This window comes from Panthera onca, chromosome B2 (genome assembly GCF_046562875.1).
Source record: "Panthera onca isolate mPanOnc1 chromosome B2, mPanOnc1 haplotype 2, whole genome shotgun sequence".
Taxonomy (NCBI): domain Eukaryota; kingdom Metazoa; phylum Chordata; class Mammalia; order Carnivora; family Felidae; genus Panthera; species Panthera onca.
Window position 1 is genome coordinate 69,295,219 of NC_138343.1, and position 25,439 is coordinate 69,320,657.

The 25,439-nt window shown below is 35.2% G+C and overlaps 1 pseudogene; it reads left to right on the plus strand.

Moving 5' to 3' along the window:
• The first annotated feature begins 259 nt into the window (after positions 1 to 259).
• Positions 260 to 1,052, plus strand: LOC132667960 (zinc finger CCHC domain-containing protein 17 pseudogene; annotated as a pseudogene).
• The last annotated feature ends 24,387 nt before the right edge of the window (positions 1,053 to 25,439 follow it).

Below are 25,439 nucleotides of genomic sequence, written 5' to 3' on the forward strand. Positions count from 1 at the left end.
TTAAAAAATAGTTACAAACAACAACAAAAAACTGCAATGACACAAATCCTATTGAGAAAACTTTGTTCATCTATCTGTTTAACAAACATTTATTGAGTACTGCCAAATTGTCAAATAAAAGCGCCAAATAAGGCCTGGGTTTTGGCATTTCATGCAATGTTGCGGCCAGGAGACTGGGAGTTGACACAGACACTTGAATTACTTTTAGCAGAAGAGAAATGGAGGAGCCATAGAACATTAAAGATGAGGAGGACCCGAGACCACGGAGAACTTGCCTGCTCTCCACACTATTTTACAAGAAGAGGTTGCTATGGCAACAGACTATGAACACTTTCTCAAAATCCCACGCTGTGGGAAGCAAGATCTGTTCCATCAAACTCACATGTCATCCTGTCCTGCCCATCCATGTCATCATGTCACATATCTCCAGCCCTCTGAGATAGTAGATGTCAGAGAAAAGGTGTGCATGAAGCTTATTGGCTGAGAGATGAAAATGATAGAATAAAAGTATCCCTCTCCATGAAAGCTGTTAACCAAAGGGCTGAGAAAGACCTCAATCCCAGCAATGCTATCACTGAGCAAGAAGAGAGACAGAGGTGGCCCTTCCATGATTCCGTGGGACAGATCATCTTCAAGGCTGTCCTGAACACCACCTGCAAGAAGTGTGGCTATAAAGACCACTTTGCAAAGGATTGGTTTGTGCAACAAGGAGGGACCAAACATTCTCTGATACCTGATGAGGAAGAGGAAAAGGAAGAGGCAAAGTCAGCAGAGTTTGAGAAGTGTGACCCCATGAGGAATTCTTCTCGAAAAATAAAGAAACTCCTTAGTGTCCTTCACTCAGTGAGACCTGTCCTCAGTTTGGAGAGTAACAGGGACTAACTCCTGTGGCTGCTGGAAAAGAAGAAAAAGAAACATAGACAAGAAGTCATCCTACTGACAGTTCAGACTCTGAGAGTGATACAAGCAAGAGGGCAAGGCACACATCAAAAGCCAGCAAGGCAGTGAAGAAGAACAAGAAGAAGAAAGAGAAGCAGCAGCACAAGGTGTGAGAGTGGAAAGAGTAGAGGGAATGGTTGAGAGAAGAAGGAACAAGGAGCCTTGTTCCTTGAAGCCCTGGCTCCTGGAAAGACCCAATAGTGAGAATATGGTCACTCACCCCATTGACTTCTCTCCCATGGGAGATGGCTTCTCTTCTTGGAGCAAGTAGTTTGGGAGGTAGATGTCAAAAGCATTTGTCTGAATTTATCATTTATCATCTTAATTTATCATTCCTGGTCTCTTTGCAAGTGACCACTGGATCCCATCCATTCATTCACTCAATTCCTTCATTCAGGAGGAGGTCCTATTACCCTCTCCAGCTGCCACTGCCAGAGCCAGATTCCTGTACAGAAGTCCATGCTAGAGCCACAGGTACTGCTGTGCAGGCAAGTCTGGCTATAGCTGGAGAACAGTGATTGGCCCCTCCCTGTTCAGTCAGCCCTGGGCTAATTGGTAAGTAATCTCTGCAGCATCGAACACAGGGGCAGAGGGAGACCAGCCATATGAGGGAGAACATGGTAAGAAATGGTGTTCACTTTTTCCATTCCCCTAACATTATTCTACTGTGCTCGAAATGACAGCCAAAAAAACATTGTTTTCAATTCCTGAACTTGTATGTGACATTCTGCCAGACCACTGAACTAGATAGCTCAAGCCAAGATCATTGCTTTACTTTGTGTTTACTACTGTGTGAGTCGCTTGGTTCCACGTGAGGTCTTTGCTTCAATTCCTGGCAATACATAGAAAAAAAAGGTGGGGGGCCAAATAAAAGGCATAATTCTTGCCCTCAACAAGTTGTTTAGAGAAGAAAGGATCATAAATTTAGAAAACAATCCAGTTAGATTAATGATGAAAGAAGGTGGTATTTGGTGAGAAGGCAGCTGAGCAGGGCTTCTGTTTCAGGGTAGGACCATGGAAGTCATCCTAGTGGAACTTGCCTTGAATCGAATTTTGAAAGTGAAGTAAAAGCTTGATTCCAAATTGAGTGGAAAAAAACCAGAATGAGTAACTTGTTAGAATTATGTTTAGTGCACATAACAAAGAGTCAACCAGCATAGCTTAAACCTATATGTTTTTTTCCCCCATAATAAACATTCTTTAGTGGGAACTTTAAGGCTGGTGCAGCTGCTCAAGGAGTTGATGAAGAATTCAAGTTCTGTTTAGCTTCTTTCTCTACCAGTCTCAGTGGGTAGCTTTTATTCTCTTGGGCACAAGATAGCTGTTGTACCTCCAGGTATCGTGTATGCATGTTAATCAGAAAGAAGAGGAGAAAGGTGAAGGTGTCTGTTTTTATCAGAACAGTAGTTTTTCCAAAAGTCCTACCTAGTAGACTTTAGCTGTTTTATTATGGGCCAAAATTTGATCACATGGCCATCCCTAAAGGCACAGGAGTCTAGGGAGGTAAGTATTTTTAACTTGACACATCGCCTTCCCAAATAAAAATGAGGTTATGCTAGTAATAAGGAGAAAATAGATGTTATATAGGAAACTACCACCAGGATTTCTGCTTTGAGATGATAAAGTAGTTGTAATTTTCCCTATTCTAGCTACCAAGTAAAACCAAAAACCTTATACATTATACAAAACATGTGTGTTTTCTTACCAAAATGAAATCAAAGGAGAAATCAACAAAAGAAAGATCATAAGAAAATATTAAAACACATGACAATTCTGGAAAACTAAGTTAATATTATTCAATTCCCATTTTGTTTTTAATTTGTTTATCAAGGAGAAAAGTCTCCCCACTATAAAACTAAAAAAAAAATTAACATTAAGGAACTAAATCCCAAGATACATGAGAAGATAGTAAGGATATTTGTAGTAGGTACTTAATTGTCCCAGAGTATGACTGATAAGTGGATGGATGGGTGGATACCCCTTCACATTGTACTATTACCTTGTGCTTATGTATATTTTTTTCTGCTCAGTTGTTTATAAGTTCTCTGGAAGAACAACAGCTTTATGGAGAAATCTTGTCTCTTTCTTCTTTATTACAAATGTCTCGAATACGGCGGTCACTTAAAAATTAAAATTGAGTTGAATAATTAATTAATTAATTCATTGATCATTTAAATGAATTAGTTTCTAGCCATAAATAATTCATTTATGAATAAACCAATTCAAGTTGATGAGCCAATTACCGCTAAAGCACTGCCATGTTTCATAAATTATTTTACTCTTTGTGAATAGCTTTTCAGAAAGGACACACAGGTGAAATGGATGAAAATTAACACCAAGCAAAAGAAGCCAACAAATGTGCCAAACACAGGCATTTACAATTAAATGTAAAGCTTTCTGAGAGTAGGGCCAGACATATACACACATGGTCAAACAAATTTTATTATTTAAGAAAAGAATAATACTGTCCTCAGATTTTCTATGAATAAATCAAATGGTAACTGCCAAATGAAAGTGTATATTCCAGATATGATGATGGAAGCATATGATTAGATCACATGAAGGGACAGTGTTGTAGGCTCTGCTGGTCAGAGCACATGTGGAACATGGTGATCATTTTTGGCACCTCATTTAAAGATATATACTAATATATCTTTGAGTGTGCTTTAGGGGAATGTGAGCTAAATGGTAAAAGGTCTTGAACTATATCATTCAAGCAATGGTTGAGAGATTAGTGAAAAGAAGAGAAATCTGTGGGAAAGCACACAAATTGTCTAAATACTTGAAGGGCATTCAAGTAAATGAGGGAGAAAACTCTGAAGAAGACTAACTCATAATGACATGGTAGGGACACCACACCATTAGGTTCAATATCAGTAAGAGTTCCTAATGGCTGTAACATCTCGAAATCAGGTATACTTCCCTTGAGAAGTGAGCAGGTAAGCATTAGCCAAGGATGTTAACAGAGAGATTCCTAGAGAAGTAGGAGGTTGAGTCAGATTACTTCCTAAGGCCATTTCAACACTTAGATTCGATTATGAGTTTAAGGTACAACTCACTGGTAGATTTTCATCAATTCTACTGTATGATTTTACTCAATTCTATATGCCAATGATAACTTCTATTTGACCTAAATTAAGACAGAAATTTGCAACTTTTTAATGGAAGACAATTAATTGGGTCACCCAAGATTCAAACCGAAGGCATGGGTTTCATAAAAACTGTTTCAAATAATTCAACCAATATGGCTTATATTCAAGAGGGGTCATGTTTTTTATCTAAGATTTACTGGCAATGATGGCTGTAGTACATAATTCTGTCCTATTTTTAAGAAGGTATAATTCTCATTAATAGTCTATTTTAGGCAGAAAAGTATTCAAAGATGTATATCTGCATCTACAAAGACAGGTCATTTTTAAAAACATAAAAATGGGGGCACCTGGTAGCTCAGTCAGTTAAGTATCCAACTCCTGATTTCGGCTCAGGTTATGATCTCACTGTTGGTGAGACTAAGCCCTGCATTGGGCTCTATGTTGACCGTGCAGAGCCTGCTTAGGATTCTCTCTCTCCCTTTCTCTGCCCCTCCCCTGCTCATGTCATGTGCGCACTCACTCTCTGTCTCTGTCTCTCTCTCTCAAAATAAGTAAATAAATAAATAAATAAATAAACATTTAAAACAAACATAAATTGGGGCACCCAGGTGGCTCAGTCGGTTAAGCATCCAGGCTCAGAGCATGATCTCGCAGTTCACAAGTTCAGGCTCCACCTTGGCCTCTGTGCTGACAGCTCAGAGCCTGGAGCCTGCTTCCAATTCTGTGTCTCCCTGTCTCTCTGTCTCTCCCCCACTCACGCTCTGTCTTTCTCTCTCTCCCAAAAATAAACACCTAAAACATTTTTAAATAAAAAAAATTTAAAAACATAAATTGATAATGGTATGTAAATGTGTTAAGACAGAATAAGACAGAAGGTATGTCTCTTCAAACAATTCTTAGAAGAATTTATGTGAACAAATTATAAAATAAAAGACAACCATTTTTATACAGCTTATGCTCTACAGCCAGAGGGTACTTGCCTTCATTTTAAAAATTATGTATTTTGCAAAATGTAATTATACTTGTAATTATGAATAGCAATATAAACTGAAGTATTAACAATATCAGCAACAACAACAGCAGAAAATGGGAGTCCCGGGCATTCAGGCCTCGCTATCTGGCTCCTTACAGGGCAACTATAAATGCTATGTAAACACCTGTGAAATGAATGACAGGAAGTCTCACACTCAAGAATTGCGTGCCCAATGTAGCAGGGAGTTCCAGTTTTCACTCCTTTACGTCTTATTTCCACATGTGGCCTCTGGAATAACCAAGTTAAAAGACCAGAGCCTCTGGGTGAACACTACAACTTATGCCCAATGCACAATGTATAGCTTCAGGAGCTATCTCTTTTCTTAACAGCTTTAGAGACAGAAACACTAAAAAAAAAAAAAAAGTAGGTGGTATTTAACCTCAAGAAAATCATGATTCTTGACATTTTTGTTACTAAGAGACTCTGAAACTTGGGGAACCATTCTCTGGTAAAGGAGTTATGTTCCTTTATGAAGCCCTAGAGATAAATTTCAAGGTTCTTTAAAATTTGTCAGGTATTTGGGGAAACATATGAGTGAACCCACATTTTCTCTTACATCTTCAAAGAACAAGAAAAAAATGCCTAATGAGTTCTTTTCTGATGCTTAAGCAGATTTAAGAAATACATAAGAAAAGCGGTATGTGTTCATGAAACTGTTTTATTTTTTTTATTTTTTTTAGCAATTTTTATTTTTATTTTTTATTTTTTTCTTGTGTGTTTTTTTTTTTATTTTAGCCATTCTGACAGGTGTAAGGTGATATCTCATTGCAGTTTTTTTATTTTTATTTTTTTTTTTTTTCAATATATGAAATTTATTGTCGAAACTGTTTTAAAATAAAGGATTTCCTGAGAATGTGACTGCAGAATGTCTTCCAACCACTTTCCTGAAAAAAAAAAAAAATTGCTTCATGCAATGCTGACAAATTGATTACACAAAGATAGAGGGAGTCAAAAAGAAATTTCTTATTGCTTTTGATAAAACTCACTGAAAGTATTGAACTTAGAGACAAGACACTTTAAAACTCAAGGCAATCTTGCTTGATGAGAAAAGCCTAGTTGAAGGGGAAGAAATACAGTATTATTATCTAGTACAAACCATCTGTGTGAAGTTGGGAAAAGATACTTAATATCCCTGTGACCAGGGCTACTCAGCCACAAGTAATCATAATGACTGCTGCTACTGAGTTTGTCCTTGCTGTGTTGGATGCTTTACTCAGCTTCCTTTTCTGGTCTGGTGAAGCTGAGTATATTATTTAACTCCAATCTTCAATTTCTCACTGAAGCAAAGTTAATGATAGTTGCATACTTGTAAAGATCAAATGGGATAATGGGATAAGGTATTTAGCACTTAGCATACACAGTGCCTGGTATAGAATAACTATTTTATAAATGTTTGCTTATTACTATTACCTCTTGAATGATAGCCTACACATAGGTATTATTCAAAGATGGGCATCAGGGGCGCCTGGGTGGCTCAGTCGGTTAAGCGCCGACTTCGGCTCAGGTCCGCCGACTTCGGCTCAGGTCACGATCTCGCGGTCCGTGAGTTCGAGCCCTGAGTCGGGCTCTGGGCTGATGGCTCGGAGCCTGGAGCCTGGAGCCTGGAGCCTGGAGCCTGGAGCTTGCTTCCGATTCTGTGTCTCCCTCTCTCTCTCTGCCCCTCCCCCGTTCATGCTCTGTCTCTCTCTGTCTCAAAAATAAATAAACGTTAAAAAAAAAAGTTTAAAAAAAAGTAAAAAAAAAAAATAAATAAAGATGGGCATCACAGTAAAGTAATGGAATAGATTAGATGCCATAAATTTTATAAGCTGGCTAACATGTTTTGTTTGGCAGACTATATAATATTCGGCCCACAGAATGTTTTCATTTTTAATATTTGAATTATTTCTCATGTATAAAAATAGACTTCACAAACCAATCTTTCATTAGAAATGTAAAATACCTGATTATTTTTGGCCTACCTACCCACATGACAGCCATGAGGATAAACTTGGAGCTGTACTTTTTAACAAAGTTTCTCATTTGCCGTGGCTTCTACTTTTACTGTTTTCTCCACAATAATAAGAACAAAATAAATATAATTTATCATGGTGCCTGCAAATTTGTTGACCACTATTATTATTTTTCTTAGATTTTCTTCCATAGACCAGTGGTGCCCTCCTTTTGACTGAAGTACACACACTTGCTCCTTTTGTCTGAACTATTGAGGTAAATGAAATAAAAGTTGTTTTTCAAGTGTGTGCCATTGGTTGGAATGCATATTACGTCACCCCTTTCTGGAATGTTTCCTTTATAAACATAAAATAATAAATAAAGCATAAATATGTACATACATATTTGAACTAATGGGATGCTGTGCTTAATAACTCCTGAATAGAAAATGCTAATGATACTCAAAATGCCATCCAAATGTACTCAACTTAGGTAAATATTCTAAGTAAATTTGTGGGTGTGTTTATTGAGATATAATAGGCAGGTATTAAGGAGGGCACTTGTGACAGGCGCTGGGTGCCGTTATAAGTGATAAATCACTCAATTCTACTCCTGAAACTAATATTACACTATATGTCAACTAACTAGAATATAAATAAAAACTTGAAAAAGAAAACAATTTTAAAAAGAGAGATAATCGACATATACCATTGAGTAAATTTAAGGTGTATAATGTGTGGATTTGACACACATCTACATTACAATACGATTACCACTGTAGTCTCCATCACATCACATAATTTTTATTTCTTATTTGTGGTTGAGAATATAACTGCAAATATACCCTTGGACCAACATCTCCCCAGTTCCTCCAGCCCCGTACCAGCTACATAACCACTATTCTACTCTATGTTTCTATAAGTTTAGCTTTTTTAGATTCCCATATAAGAGATATCACACAGTATTCACCTCTCTCTTATTTACTTTATAAAATGCCTCCAAAATTCATACATGCTATCACAAATGGCAGAATTTCCTTCTTTCTCATGGCTGAATAATATTCCATCACATATTTACGTCCAATCCTCTTTATCCATTCATCTATTGATGGACCCTTAAGTTGTTACCATATTTTGGCTATTGTTAATAAAGCTGTAGTAAATACGGGAGTACAGATATCTTTTTGATATCCTGCTTTCATTTTCTTAGGATATATACTCAGAAATGGGAATGCTGGAACAAACAGGGTTTCTACTTTAAATTGAGGAAGATCCATACCGTTTTCCAAAGTGGTTGCACCCATTTACATTCCCACCAGCATCCTTAGGGGCTCTCTTTTCTCCACACCCTCACCAACACTTGTTACCTCTTGTTTTTTATTTGGTTGGTTTTTTGTTTTGATAATAGTTGTTTTAATAAATTAAAAAAATTAAATGTTTATTTTTGAGAGAGAAGGAGAGAGATGGAGTGCGAGTGGGGGAGGGAAGAGAGAGACATAGACACAGAATCTGAATCAGACTCCAGGGACCAGCTGTCAGCACAGAGCCCACTGTGCGGCTCAAACCCAGGAATCAAATCATGAGATCATGACCTGAGCTGAAGTCAGATGCTTAACCGACACAGCCACCCAAGTGCCCCATAATAATAGTCATTTGAATGGGTGGGGAGATGGCATCTCATAGTGGTTTTTATGTTCATTTTCCTGATGATTTGTAATATTGAACAACTTTTCACATACCTGTTGGTCATTTGGATGTCTTCTTTGGAAAAATGTCTGTCTGTTCCTCTGCCCATTTTTTATTTGCGTTGTTCCTTTATTTTTGTTTTTGATTTTGGTTTGTGTGTTTGTTTGGTAGTTGAATTGTATGTGTTCTTGATATATTTTGTAAATTAACCCTTTATTAAATACATGGTTAGCAAATATTTTCTCCTATTTTGTAACCCACTATTTCATTTTGTTGATTATTTTTTTGTTGGGCAAAGTCTTCTTAGTTTAATGTAGTTCTCTCCTTATTGATTTTTGCTTTTGTTGTACTTTTGGTGTCATATCCAAAAAATCTTTGACAAGTGTCAAGAAGCATTTTCACTATGTTTTCTTCTAGGAGTTTATGATTTCAGGTCTTGTTTTTAAGTCCTTAATCCATTTTGAGTTGATTTTTGTGAGTAACGTAAGGAATCCAATTTCATTTCACTTTTCTGCATATGATTATCTATTTTTCTCACCATCATTTATTGAAGAGACTATCCTTTCCCCATTGAATATTCTTGACTCAATTGTCAAATATTAGTTGACAACATATGCAGGGTTTATTTCTAGGATCTTAGTTCTGTTCCATTGGTATATGTGCCAATTTTTATGTCAGTATCATCCTGTTATGATTACTATAGCTTTGTAGTATACTTTCAAATCAGAAAGTGTAATGCTTTTAGCTTTGTTCTTCTATCTCAGGATTACTTTGGCTATTTAGGATCTTTTATGGCTGCATATTAATTTTAGCATTGTTTTCTCTTTCTGTGAAAAATGCCATTGGAATTTTGACAGAGACTGCATTAAATCTATAGATGGCTTGGGAAGTATGGACCTTTAATAGTATTAGTTCTTCCAATCCGTGAATATATCATATTTTTCCATTTGTGTCTTAATTCAATTTCTTTCATCAACGTCTTATAGTTTTCAGCATACAGAACTTCCTCTGGTTGAATTTCGTCCTAATTATTATATTGCTTTTAATTATATTGTAAATGGGAAGTGTTAATTCCTTTTTCAGATATCTTGTTGTCAGTGTATAGAAACATAACTGATTTCTGTATGTTGGCTGGATATCGTGCAACTTTACTAAATTCACTGACTGAGTTCTTTAGTGGTGTCTTTAGGATTTCTATACATAATATCATATCATCTGCAAATAAAGAAAATGTTACTTCTTCCTTTCTTTTTTTTAACGTTTATTTCCTTATTTTGAGAGAGAGGGAGAGAACGCAGGGGAGGGGCAAAGAGAGAGAAAGAGAGAAAGAATCCCAAACAGGCTCCATACTACCAATGTGGAGCCCAACCTGAACTGAAATCAAGAGTTTGTTGCTTAACTGACTGAGCCACCCAGGTGCCCCTACTTCGTCCTTTCTTATTTAGATCTTTTTTCTTTTTGTTGCCTGTTATAGCAAGGACTTCCAGGATTATGGTTGAATAGGACCGGTGAGAGTAGGACCTTTGTCTTGTCCCTGATCTTAGAAGAAAAGCTTTTAACCTTTCACCATTAAATGTGATGTTAGCTGTGGGTTTGTTGTATATGATCTTATGTGGGATATGTTTCTTGTATAATTAAATTGTTGAAGGGTTTTAGATGCTGTATTTTGTCAAATACTTTTTCTGTATTTATCGAGATGATTTTTGTCCTTTATTTTATTAACATGTGGAGCACATATATTGATTTGCATTTGTTGAATCTTGCATTTCAGAGATATATCCCACTTGAACATGGTGTGTGATCCTTTTAATGTGCTGTTGAATTAGGTTTGGTAATATTTTTTGAAAACATCTGCATCGATATTTATCAGAGATACTGCTCTGTAGTTTTATTTTCTTGTACTGTCCTTCTGGCTTTGGTATCAGGGTAATTCTGGCCTTGTAAAATGAGTTTGGGAGTGCTCTTCAATTGTTTGAAGAATTGGGAAGGACTAGTGTAAATTGTTCTCCAAATGTGTAGTAGCATTCACTAATAAAACCATCTGGTCTTCAGCTCCTCTTTGTTGGAAGGTTTTTGATTACGGATTCAATTTGCTTACTAATAACTAGTCTGTTCAAATTTTCTATTTCATTATTCAGTTTTAGTAAATTTTATGTTTCTAGAAATTTATCCATTTCTAGATTATCCAATTTGTTGGCATGTAATTGTCCATAGTCATTTCTTATGATACTATGTATTTCTGTAATATCACTTGTCAAGTCTCTTCTTTCATTTCTGATTTTATTTGAGAATTCATTTTTCTTAGTCTAGCAAAAAAAGTTGTGAATAGACTATAATTTGTTGAGTACTCTGCATCTTAAAGAAATAAAGTATTTTTTACGTTGCATAACATTTTCCCTCTGGGCGGCATATTGGCTAATGTTCTTCACCTTTTATTTCTGAAATTTTTCATTAGGGAGTCAGACATGAAACAATGTTCACACACACGCGCGCGCGCGCATGCGCACATGCACGTATTCCCACACATATGAAGAAGAAATGTATCAAAATCACCCAAGATAATAACAGCTCATTATGCAAGCATAGCACAGTGGGACATACTTGCTAACAGGCAAACAGCTCAGTAAGACAGCGTATATGAATGTTTACTGAAGTGTTTAAAAAATACTATAAACAAAATCCAGAGATTTAACAGTCTATTTAATTATATCTATCTTGACACTCCTTTTAGAATATAAAATCCCTACAAATGTAAAAACTATTAAAAAGACAACAGGCAAGAGTATTAGGTAAGTTTTTCAAATTGCTATTTGTTCTTTAAAAATATTTATTTTTCAATCTGAATTAAACACTTTTCATAGGCATCTCTAGTCATTGTATAGACATGAACAATCAAAAGAATTTAACACAGCAATTAAAGAATTGTTTCTTCAACACGGTAAAAATTTACATCAAGGAAAACAAAATTATTTCTCTTGCATTAATATCTGACACAATTTTTATAGTTTTCCGTAAGTCTTTTTAAAGTTGGAGCAGAGGCAACAAAGTTCTTAATAAAATGACAAAAAAAAAAAAAAAAATCAGAGAAAAGACACTATATCCATATGTGAAACGTATTGCTAAAATTAGAAAAATAATGTCTTTATTCATGTTTTGTGTTCTTTGTATTCCATTAATATTCTATTTGGGAAAAAATAATCGGGCCCTGAAAGATGGTACATAAGTGATTATGTGATTCAAAAAAGAGTTATGGCTCCTGAAAGAATATTACTGTTGCTCATTCTATAATTGAAGGTAAATTTATGGTATAATCTCTCATATCCCTTCTACCACTCAATATAGCCCTGTCATGTCCCAAATTTTTGATTTTGGTTTTTCTATCTTTTATAGAGTAGTAAGAAATTAGATACACAAAAAATGTTTGCCCAATAGTAATATAATGTATTGAAACATTTTTTTTTTACCTGCCAAAAATATAACAACTGGGAGCCATCATTTCTCAAATATGACCAACTAGACTACCATGATGTTAATTTTGTTAAATGCCACACTTTCATTCCATACCCCATAATTTGGGCTAACTAGTCATCACAAAATTTCGGGACCCAGTGTATCTGTGTTATGTAAGCCTCAAGTATTTCAGCAAGTGATTTTTCCAATAGTACTGTGGTATTACTTCTTTTGTTAATGGACAACCATAAAAAGCTCTTTGAGAACAATTCCATTATTTGAATACTTTCATTATTTGATTGCTAGATAAAGATAATCTTCTGTAGTTTTGTATGATCTTCCACGTGAGTATCCTATTTACTATTCCCCTCCAGTCTTGCTTTCATGTCCCTCCAAAGCACCTTCCAAATCCTTCATCACGATTACTTCTTCCCTTCTCTTATTTCTATCTTAGTCAATTCAGGCTAACTCCTAACTGCTTCTTGCCTAGTCTTTTCTTTTACTCCATCAAGACCAATCAACTTTCTTTTCAAACACTCTTTCCTCTTTTTTTCTTTTATTTGAAACCTGACAACACAGAGTTTCTCACAAATGGGCCGGTACACAGCCCTCTTTACTCTCAGAATGTTGTTGCCACCATCATTCAATTATTTTTCCCTTTGAAATTCATATAATTTAAATAACCTACTCTCTTCATTTTCTAATTCATACTCCAACCTCCAAGACTCTCTGCTAAATTCTTCAGTAATTTATACAAATGGCAAACAATGTGTTCTTTTTGTCTGTGGTGGTAGTGGTGGTGATGGGAGTGCTGGTGTTGCTGGACATGGTATTTAAATTTTGCTTTTGTTTTATTCACAACTATATTCCTGAGGAATTTCTTAAAAGTCCTAGCTTTACATTTTTGTTACCTTCACCGATGACTTTTGTTTTTACCACACTCAACACTTCAACCTCCCTGTTATATCCCTACAACAACTCAAAACTGTTTTATCTTCAGAACTTTGAACTTAGATGGAATCCTTTACTCGTCATTATCCTCCTCCCTTGCTTCTTTGTTTCTTGTGTGATATTCAAAACATTGAACGATGTCCCTATCACCTATAGAATCCCTTATACTTACTTCCAGCTCAGGATACAACCCAGTGTTTCTTTCCCCTTACTTCTACTACTAGATTGTTCATCGTTTCAACAGGAATAAAAAGACTTCTCCTAAAGACACGGTACTCACCTATACTGGGTCTTTATCTACTTTTGTGCAGAGTTGTATTAGTATCTTGACTTCCTAACAATTTCACTCAGCTGTCATTAAGACTCACAATTTAATATATATCACTAGATCTCAGATTAATTTCCAAAAATAAACATATTAATTGAATTTAACTTATATTTTTCAATTACTAAATTTTATTTTTAATTAGAATTATTTTAAAAATTATTTTTCTAGAATTATCATTTGTTGAGGCTTTATATCTAAGACATTTTTATTTTAATTACCATGTTTTAATTCTACATGATAAACGAGATGGTTGCAGAAAAGTAAAATTTCATAAAATATCTTAGAAAATATGCTTTTACAAATACAACATTTCACTGTCATATGATTCACATCTCAAATCTATCCACTTAAAGTCCATAAAATTAAGGTTCTCATATTTTCATGTTTTGATATTTATTTATGGTTTCTAAGTAGAGATCTACTTTAATTTCAAAGAGAAATATTGGTCTGTGAATTTGCTAAGACATTGCAAAATGAAAATACACATTTAACGTGAAAGTAGGCTGTTCTGTGAAGTTTAATAAAGTATTATAGAGGGACTTCTTTTCCAGTTTTTTCCAGGAAAACTACACAGTGTTCCTTCAGAAAACTACAACACATTTCAAACCTCCTTTCATAATTAAAATATAAATTAGACTTATGTATAAAAGCCCTTTGTAACGTAAACGCAAACAAAAATGATTGCTTCAGCCTGCACTAGATTACCAGTGCACAGAAAATACCTGTATTTAGAGCACAAGAAAACAGGAATATGTATTTGATATATATTAATACTATATACATTCAGTATATATTTAATATATACAAATGTGTATTATATATTAAGTATTATAATTATCTATAATTTAATATTTCAAAAATGGAAAGATTACACCTCTACTGTCCTTTCTTGTAGCCATGTTAGTGTAGTGTTGAGTGTGAGTGTCTACGTGCGTAATAGGAAGGGAAATTAGACAAATATCTTCTGTGCCAACTTTCACAACTTTCTGTGCTGATCTTATTTTCAACCATTTTCCATAAGCTGCATGAACAGTAAGTAGTAAAGCACTACTGTCACTCATATTACAGATTTTCTTTCTGATTGTTTATTTCCGAAACTATTGTTTCAGGTGTGTATCTTAATAAAATCTGTATATAATATTTATGCTTTTAGGATCCATTGAACACCATGTAAACATAGTAAGTAGAGTTATAATCATCTAGGAGCAGCAGCAAAGTTTTGCAGGAATCTGTAAAGATTACTTGTATGTGTCACAAATAAAAGAAAGGAAGATGATAGTGATTTTTTGGGGGGGTCTCATAATGTTTATAGAACTCTTACATAAAAACAATCCAAGCCCTACAATGTTTTTGAAAGACAACTAGACAATCTGTTTGTTTTTCTTTAATAAATTTGCATTTTTTTCATAGGACTGATAACTTCTGGTTCATGCCAATGTTAGCCTTAAAAATCAGAGTGTCTCCTTTTCCAAAGATTATAACAATTTACATAATGATCCTGTATTGCAGACCTGACCTCCCCCTAAACCCAGGGGACACAACTATTTAAAAGATTAAAAGGTACTGCTTAGGTGGATTTAGTGAAAAGCAAAAACAAACAAACAAACAAACAAACAAACTTTTTCATACTACTTAGCACCTGCTAAAAAGTGCAGTAGTGTTGTTGGCAGCAGGGGAGTTTAATAAATGTTGAAGATCTGAGAGGGGAAACAGTGAGCACAGCTTTTTCATGTAATCTTGGCAACTACCCTATAAAATGGTTATTATGGTCCAACTGTGGGGAAACTGCTGTTCAGTAATAATAAATTGCTCAACACAGTCAGTTGCACAAACAGTAAGAAGTATTGGAATTCATATTTCTGTAACTCCAAAATCTGCATTTATTCACCAACACTACTGGTTCCCCAGTCTTCATATTTCTACCAAGTTTCAAAAAGAAAGAAAGAAAGAAAGAAAGAAAGAAAGAAAGAAAGAAAGAAGAAAGAAAGAAAGAAGAAAGAAAGAAAGAAGAAAGAAAGAAAGAAAGAAAGAAAGAAAGAAAGAAAGAAAAGAGAGAGAGAGAAGCAACAATATAAGATTGCCAAACTCTCTTTCTACTAAGTGCAGACAGTAAAAATCAAACCAGCAATTTTCATCTCTGTTTATGCTGAAAATTTAAAAAAAATTAAGGACAAAAACAAAACATGAAGAGTCAAACTTCATTTTCTGCCAAAGAAAGAGACAAATATAATCTCATAAAATTTGCAGATTCTATATTAAATATAACTGCTGATATTAAGCAGAAAGAGAAAACAATGGAAAGACATGAGGATGAAGTAGTGATAAAACAGAAAATACCAGTAAAAATGCACTTTTTGTAGGTAAAAAGACTCACCTTGAAGTAGTATATTGCCCACTTACAACAGATAAAGGAACTGTGGTTAGCATGACTGTTGGAGAAGCCCTTCTCCACACTAATTAGCTCAGAGAAACAAAACTTGGGAGCTCCAAAGAAATCACATAATTGAGCCAGGGCTATATTTGCTGTCTCTGTGACAAAAACAAGAGTAGTCTTTAGAGTGTAAAGCCTTAAAAAGTGCTCTAGCCCTCCCCTTCCCTTTGACACTATAAAATGGGGTCCAGGAAAATACAACTCTAAGAGACCATAAGACAAAATAAATGAAGAAACAAACAGGAAAATTTACGAACATCTTTTATTTTGTATTTTTTTATTCTTTCTTAAATGCTTATTTATTTTTGAGAGAGACAGACCCAGAGTGCAAGCAGGGGAGGGGCAGAGAGAGAGGGAGACACAGAATCTGAAGCAGGCTCCAGGCTCTGAGCTGTCAGCACAGAGCTTCATGTGGGGCTCACACTCATGAACCGCAAGATCATGACCTGAACCAAAGTCAGTTGCTTAACTGACTGAGCCACCCAGAAACCCCTATAAACATCTTTTATAATGAAACTCTGAATACTTTATTCCAAGATTAGGGGCAAGGTAAGTCTATATAATGTTGAACAGGAGGAGTATGGGGTACCAATCCTGAATATGCTTGTAAAGTTGAATAAATAAGTAAATATATTGTAGATAATGAGAGGCAAGGTTCTCGCTGATGAAGAAAGAAGTTAAAATTAAAGAAAAGGAAAGCATAGACTAAACTCTGTGGTGCTGGGTTGGAGTCAAATATCAATATGGACAAATGTTTAAATGTATTTTCTGATAAATAGATACAGAAATAAATACAGATGTATTTTATACTTATTTATGTATTTATTTCCCAGTTCTATGACATCAAAGTAGCATTGAGCCCTGCTCACACCCAAATCTCAATTTCTAAAACCATTCTCCAATGAAAGGAAGGGTTTCTTAGAAAAGTAGTTGATTCTAGGCTTAGGGCTGAGAATGTGTGAGTTGAGCCTGGAGCATCTCATGATGCCAGAAAATAAAAAATAAAAAAAAATGTTTAGTATATGTGCTGCCAAAGCAGGCACACAAAAAATAAAAAATGTATATAAAAAAACAAAAAATATTGAAAAGGCACAAGGACTAGCATGAAACAGCTTTGGATGGCCAAAGTTGGAATAATTTTTGCTAAAAAAATAATAGTTAATCTATAATCCAAAGACTAAAATAAACATCCATGAATCTATACTATGCATTAAGCTATAAATATTTTAATGAATGAATGACTAACTCAATGTAACATTTCTTCTTCACAGAAGAAGTAATAAATGTGGAAAGAATGTGGGAAATAGAAAATTATCAATATAAAATCACAGTAGTAGTCACTGAAGGTAAAATTCACTAACCGAGGCTAAAATTACTGTGCAAAGTTTAAGCAGAAGCAGAATATTGGCATAGTCTCATATTCATATCTTCCCCCAAATATTTAGTAATTACAAAGGAAAAAGTGGCTTTGCAATAAATAATCCTAGAAGGTGCCAGGTTAGTCAAGCAATAAAGGTTAACATCACCAGTAACACATATGCACCCTTTGTATGCCAGGAGAAGGGCACATGATCATATCACCTCTGTGGTTTCCATCCTCAAAATGTATATAGTCTCAAGCTAATCAAGAAAAACCATCAGACAAGCTCCCACTGAGGAACATGCTATAAAATAATTGGCCAATATTCTTCAAAAGTGTCAAGGTCATGAAAGACAAGGAAAGACTGAGGGCATATTTCAGATGGGAGAAGACTATGAAAGCATGAAAACTGAATATCAGATAGGATTCTGTATAGACTCTTAAAACTTAAAAAGAATATTAATGCAAAAAATTGTAAAATCTGAATAAGTTCCATGCTTTAGTTAATAGCACTTGACCAAGGGCAATTTCTTAGTTTTAGTAAATGTTCTGTGGCTATATAACATGTTAACGTAAGTCCAAGCTGGTGAAGGATATACTGGAACTCTCCATACTATATTTGTATATAAAAGATAAAGCTTAGAATTTAAAATAAAGTGAAACAAACTTATTTATCACCCAGATGCTGGTACAATCACCTGGGAGGAACGATGCAAGTAAATTTAAAATGTTGCATATATAGTCAAGAACAACAGCAATAACATAACTGCTTTAGTAATTGTATTGTTCATAGCAATACTGTAGCTGCTACTCTGAGATTGCTGCATGGGCAGTAACCAAATAAAGCAAACTTGGATCCAACCTACATAATATACTAAATTTCTATATGCAGTTGGATGAATTAATGAATTTTCTGTTCTATTTCATTGCTTTGTCTATTATTAATTTGCCAGGATCATCCTGTTATAATTATACAGGACTTTTACTATGTATTCATGTCTGGGAGAACAGTCTCCTCAGACTGTTTTTATTTTGGAGAACTTTTCAAACTATTCCATTTTGTTTAATTTGCCATATTAACTTTAGCTTGTCTAGTTACAAAGGAGCCCATTGAGCTTTTGCTGACTTTGTATTAAATGACAAAATAATTTAGAGAAAAGCAACATATTATAATGATTATGTTTGAAGAACACTGTTACAGATGTATACAAATTTTGACCCAGCGGTTTTACTGCTGGGAATTTATCTTACAAATACAGTGCACAAGTAAGAAATGTTATAAGTACAAGACTATTCACTGTCACATTGTTACAGCATGTCATAAAGCACCACGAACAAAGTCAAAGTCAAATGACATAATGAAAAATATTGAGAACTCCTGACATAGACAAAGGTTTAAATAACCTAAAAAAAATACAGTGAAGTTTCTACAAATTTTCAAGATAAAATCTGATAACCCAGTAGGAAAATGGGTAAGAAAACATGAAACAGCAACCCCTCACCACACGAGCGAAAGCAAATAAACAAACACAAATAGACCCTAACCAAATGAAAACTTGCTTAAAATTATTTATCATAAAATAAATGTAAACACACTATATGACAGAATCAGAAAGTTTGACATCAAACCTTGTAGGTGAAGCTGTAGGGAAACAGTTACACTCATACATTGCTGATGGAAATACAAACTCTGGGGAGGGCAATATTCAAAAACGTATCAAAAATCCAAACCAAATACCTTTGATTCAATAATCTAATCTCACTTCTGGGTATGTATCACACAGATACACATAAATGTACCACAAATATATATCTCATTATTTCTTAATTACAATAGCAATAAATCAGAAATAATCTAAGTAGTCATCTATAGACTATTGGCTAAAAGTGTGGTATTTATTCATAATATAATATTATGAAGTTATAAAAAAAGAAATAAGGAATCTTTTGATAAACTATATTAAGTTTCTTATGCTGCATTACTAAGAGAAAAAAAAAAAAGTATGTCCAGTAGTCATTCCAAAGCAAATGAAGTACTTAGGTATAAATCTAACAAAACATGTACGAGATCTATATGCTATAAATAACAAAATGCTGGTGATAGAAAAGATTGTCTAAATAAATTAAGGGATATATCATGTTTATGGAATGGAAAGTCAACATAGTAAAGATGTAATTCTCCCCATATTGATCCATAGATGTAATATAATTCTTATTGAAATTGCAAGATTATTTGTAGACATAGACAAGCTTATTCTAAAATGTATATGGAAAAACAAAGGACCTAGAATAGCTAAAACTATTTTGATAGAGAAGAATGAGGTGGGAGAAATTACTATACCCTAAGCTAAATCTTAGTATAAAGCTATAATATTCACTATTTACCATAAAATATTCAGTATTCAAGGCTTACTATACAGATGCAGTAGCATTCAAGCACATATATCAATGAACAGAATAAAGAACTCAGAAACCAACTCATTAAATTATAGCCAACTGATTTTTGATACGGGCACACAAGTTATTCAACAGACGAAGGATAGACTTTTCAACAAATGATACATGAACAACTGGACATCCAAAGGCAAAAAATTGAACCTCAGCCTAAAACCCATATGTTAAGCAAAAATTAACTCAAATTCAGTCAGGGACTCCAATATAAAACATAAAACTATAAAACTTTTAGAAAAAATTATCAGAAGAAAATGTTCAGTACCTAAGAATAGAAGAGTTTTTAGACTTGACACCAAAAATAAAATCCATGAAAGAAAAAATTGATAAATTGAACATAGTTAAAATTAAAAATTTTTACTCTGTGAAAACCCATATGAAGAGGTTAAAAATACCAACTACAGATTACAAGCTACATATCAGACAAATTCCTTACATCTAGAACATGTAAAGAATTCTCAATATTTAAAAATTTAAAAATCCAATATTTAAATTTTTTAATGTTTATATTTTTTAGAGAGAGAGAGAGAGAGGCAGAGCGCAAGCAGGGGAGGGGCAGAGAGAGAGGGAGACACAGAATCCGAAGCTGGATCCAGGCTCTGAGCTCACAGCACAGAGCCTGATGTGGGGCTCCAACTCATGAACCGTGAGATCATGACCTGAACCCAAGTCGACGCTTAACCAACTGAGCCACCCAGGTGCCCTACAAAAACCCAATATTTATTTATTTATTTATTTATTTATTTATTTTTTCAATATATGAAATTTATTGTCAAATTGGTTTCCATACAACACCCAGTGCTCATCCCAAAAGGTGCCCTCCTCAATACCCATCACCTGCCCTCCCCTCCCTCCCACCCTCCATCAACCCTCAGTTTGTTCTCAGTTTTTAAGAGTCTCTTATGCTTTGGCTCTCTCCCACTCTAACCTCTTTTTTTTTTTTTCCTTCCCCTCCCCCATGGTCTGTTAAGTTTCTCAGGATCCACATAAGAGTGAAAACATATGGCATCTGTCTTTCTCTGTATGGCTTATTTCACTTAGCATCACACTCTCCAGTTCCATCCACATTGCTACAAAAGGCCATATTTCATTCTTTCTCATTGCCACGTAGTTCTCCATTGTGTATATAAACCACAATTTCTTTATCCATTCATCAGTTGATGGACATTTAGGCTCTTTCCACAATTTGGCTATTGTTGAAAGTACTGCTATAAACATTGGAGTACAAGTGCCCCTATGCATCAGTACTCCTATATCCCTTGGGTATATATATCCCTTGGGTGCTATTGCTGGGTCATAGGGTAGGTCTATTTTTAATTTTTTGAGGAACCTCCACACTGTTTTCCAGAGCGGCTGCACCAATTTGCATTCCCACCAACAGTGCAAGAGGGTTCCCATTTCTCCACATCCTCTCCAGCATCTATAGTCTCCTGATTTGTTCATTTTGGCCACTGGGAGTGGCGTGAGGTGATATCTGAGTGTGGCAAAAACCCAATATTTAATTGGGCAAAAGTAAATGGCAAATAATCACATGTTAACATCAGAGGTCACTTGGGAAATTCAAATTAAAACCACAATGAGATATTAGTACACATCTATCAGAATAGCTCACAGAGTGGTACACCGAATACTGACACTCATACACTGCAGTGGGCATGAAAAATGGTACAGTCATTCTGGAAAACAGTTTGGCAGTTTCTCATACACCTAAATATGCACATGCCTTATGACCAATTTTATTCTTGGGGATTATCTCAGAGGAATGAAAACATTAACACTAAATGTTGTGTACATAAACTCTGCACACAAATGTTCATAGCAGTTTTATTTGTAATAGCCAAACATCAGCAACAACTCAAATGTCCTTCAACAGTTGAATGGTTAAACAAAGCATGTTACATCCTTATTGTGGAATCTATTCAACCATCAAAAGAAATTCACAATTGATACATGCAGCAACTTGGATGGATCTGAAGGGAATTATGCTGAATGAAAAAGCCAATCTCAAAAGAATCATCCTGTACAATTTCAGATATATATATAGCACTTCTTAAACAACAAAACTGAGATTAATGGTGGCCAGATTTCATTAATTTCATATAGAGATATGTAAACCAGGTAAAATCTGAATATGCTCTGTGGATTGTAGCAATGCCAGTTTCCTGGTTTTCATAGTGTAGTGTTCCTAGGTCACAGGTTAGCATCAGGAGAAGTGGGAAAAGGGAACAGGACCTTCCTATACAATTTTTTGGCCACTTTCTATGCATTTATAATTATTTCAAAACAAAGGTTTAAAAAAAATAACATGCAAAACTGTGTGTATCATATGCTAGTGTTTTTTGGGAAGAGGGTAGGAGAGATAACATGTTTGTTTTTGCTTATTTACCCACAAAAGAACTCCAAAAGGATAGCATTAACAGTGGTAGGCAATATTGTATGCAAGTAGCAGCAACTGTAGCAAATGGAAGACAGGTGTGGAAAAGAATGTCTTTTTTTAATATTTTAAACTATGTTAATTTATTATTTATAAAATTAAATCATTATTATAGGCATAAAAATAATTATAAATACCATGCACTATCTCTATCATTCATAAAAGAACACTTAACACCCAAACAAAACAAAACAAAAAAACAAAAAAGACATAACCTTGTATTTATTTATTTATTTATTTATTTTTTTTTTCCAACGTTTATTTATTTTTGGGACAGAGAGAGACAGAGCATGAACGGGGGAGGGACAGAGAGAGAGGGAGACACAGAATCGGAAACAGGCTCCAGGCTCTGAGCCATCAGCCCAGAGCCTGACGCGGGGCTTGAACTCACGGACCGTGAGATCGTGACCTGGCTGAAGTCGGACGCTTAACCGACTGCGCCACCCAGGCGCCCCATAACCTTGTATTTAGATCAAGTGTTCAGATTTCATTAGTGCTACTTTATGAAAACTTTACTTCAGCATTGATATTTCTCTTATTTTCTGTGGATTTAAGGAAACTTGACCACTGGTTAGGGCTGGTCGGGGAAAATGACACCCAGAAAACACTGTATTAGCTCATACCAATTTTACCCAGGTGCCTGATGAATAGCTCACTTTTGATTTGCAATCCTGAGGCTTCAGCATATGCAAAGCATTGTTCTCTTGGACTTTGAAAAGAAAACAACAAAAGGATTCTTTTTACAACCTCCACAAATTGGAATAGAAGGAGCCTTTCAGTGCTTTGGTGTTTCTTGGGAAATAGACTTGTGCAGTGCTATTTGTACATTTCCCAAAAAAGAAAACAAAGGACAAGGAAAAGGCAAATGCTGAAACTCAAAAGAATTTTTGAAAACAGTCAAGAACAAATAAGGGACCTCAAGAATAAAAAAAAAAAAATGTACAGGCAGCACTTAACTACATTTATTAATGCAGCATGTAAAAGTAAAATGCCAGCCACCACAGATACTAATGGAAATCAGTAAATGTCAGTGTGGCTAAGCACTGCTATAATAGAAATCTCTGCTTTTTTATTTATCTGCTAGAACAGAGAAGAGGGAAAATTAGTAACTTAGGCCAATAAAGTATGAAGGCTACTCTGAGGTTATCCCCATTCAAAACTTCAATATTCTGCTAAGTTAAAGAGCCATTTCTCTTTATGTATCTCTTAAAGTTTTTCCCTTTTTTTTTATTTTTTATTTTTTTTAACGTTTATTTATTTTTGAGACAGAGAGAGACAGAGCATGAACGGGGGAGGGGCAGAGAGAGAGGGAGACACAGAATCGGAAGCAGTCTCCAGGCTCCCAGCCATCAGCCCAGAGCCCGACGTGGGGCTCAAACTCACGGACCGCGAGATCGTGACCTGAGTCGAAGTTGGACGCTTAACCGACTGAGCCACCCAGGCGCCCCTTTCTTTTTTTTTTTTTAATTGTTTTTAACGTTTATTTATTTTTGAGACAGAGAGAGACAGCATGAACGTTAAAGTTTTTTTCTAAACTGTATGTATCAAAGTTCATTTCAACATTAGCCATCTGTACATTTACTCTTTTCACTGCTTCTTTCTGTATATTTACAAAGCAGTGATCAGTTTAGCCAATATTTACAGGAGAAAGGCATGGGCTTTAAGTAACTATGAAAGCAAATTTAAGAGCTCTAAATTAATGATTTTTTAAATGTACACATGGGAGCACATAAATGTGTTAGCATTGCCACAATCTCTGGCAAATGTCTTGAATTTCAGAAGAAGCAACCCAGTAAGCCAGACTGCTCTAAAGTGGGCACAAGTCTGGGAATGCGTCTCTCTTTGTATGAGCTTTGTTTCCATTGAGACCACTGTCATTACTAACATGTCTTCCAAGTACCAGGACATTCAAAGCAATTATTCAGAGAATGATCACCTCTGACCTCTCAGTCTCAGGCACTCTTTCCCTTACCAGTTAGATCCCTCACTTTTCTCAGGTTTCTGCTCAAGTGTCCCCTTACCAGAGAGAGTTTCCTTGACACTCCAATGGAGGGCACACAGCTGTGAACCACTCTGTTCTCTCCACAGCACTTACCACCACCGCCTATTTTATATTTATTTGGTTATTGTTAGAGTCCCCCTCAGGAATGTCAGCTGCATGAGGGCAGGATCCAATGGTTTGACTCACTCCTATGTACCCACTGGGAACAGTGATTCAGCAAGTCCTCCATTCACACCTCACAATGATTCTGTAGGTAAAAGGATGCTAAAAATTGTTGAGTGTTACCAGTGTAATCAGTAGAGTTTATGACTGAAACCCCTGTCTCTGAGTTCTAAATCGCAGACTTTCTCCAGCATATCACAGAGCCAATATTGTAAGATAATGTGAATTACTTTAAATCTGGAAATTTTCATCAGACAAATGTGGTATCATGAAAGCTAATTGTGCGCTAAAAAGAGCATGTGGTTTTTATTAGTTTGTTCTGTGATATAGTTCCTCTTTCATGTGCACAAGCAAAAGCCTTTTTCCCCCAGAAATACAGAAAAATACTGAAGCATATTTATTATACAGAATAATATGGAAACAAAAAAACTTGACACTCCTCCAGGTAACCCTAGATGTTAATGCAGAGGTATTAATAAATCTACGAAATTAACCACAACCATTTCACAAATCAGTGAACATTTATCAAGTATCTTTTATTGGTCAGACCCTATGCTAAGACCATGTAGTCACAAAGGGGAATAAATGATAGTCCACATCCTTAGAGTTAAACCCTTTTAAAGATATAGACATATGAACATAATTATGATGAAATCAGAGGTTTTTTTAATCAGTTTTATAAGTGATAAGAACAGAGGAAATCAGTAAGCAGTTCTGCCTGGGAGGATCAAGCAGAAAAGTTGCAGTCTGAGCTGTATCTTAAGAGATGAGTGGGCATTCCCAGGTCCAATAGCAATAGAGATGGTGGCATATCTATGCAGCTGGGGAATGGCATGTGTATTCCAAGCACTAGGACATTTAATACGTCTGGGCATCAGGTACACTGAGAGGTATAGGTGGAGACACTCCTGTCAATGAGCATCATAATACTGTCTAAATGTTGAGAAAGTCCAATGAGATAATGCATATAAAGCCATCAGCATAGTGCCTCACTAAGTAGGGAATAAATGCCAGCATTTGTCTTGGAATGGAGGATTTGAGATTTTTATATATCCATAATTCCAAAGGAAGAAAAATCCCTCAGGGTACAAGAATAAAGGTACTATTTAGCAAATAAAATTCTTTATCAGAGTACTTGTGTAGTAGAAATGGCATGCATATTCTTTACACAGAGCTGTATTCAAAACCT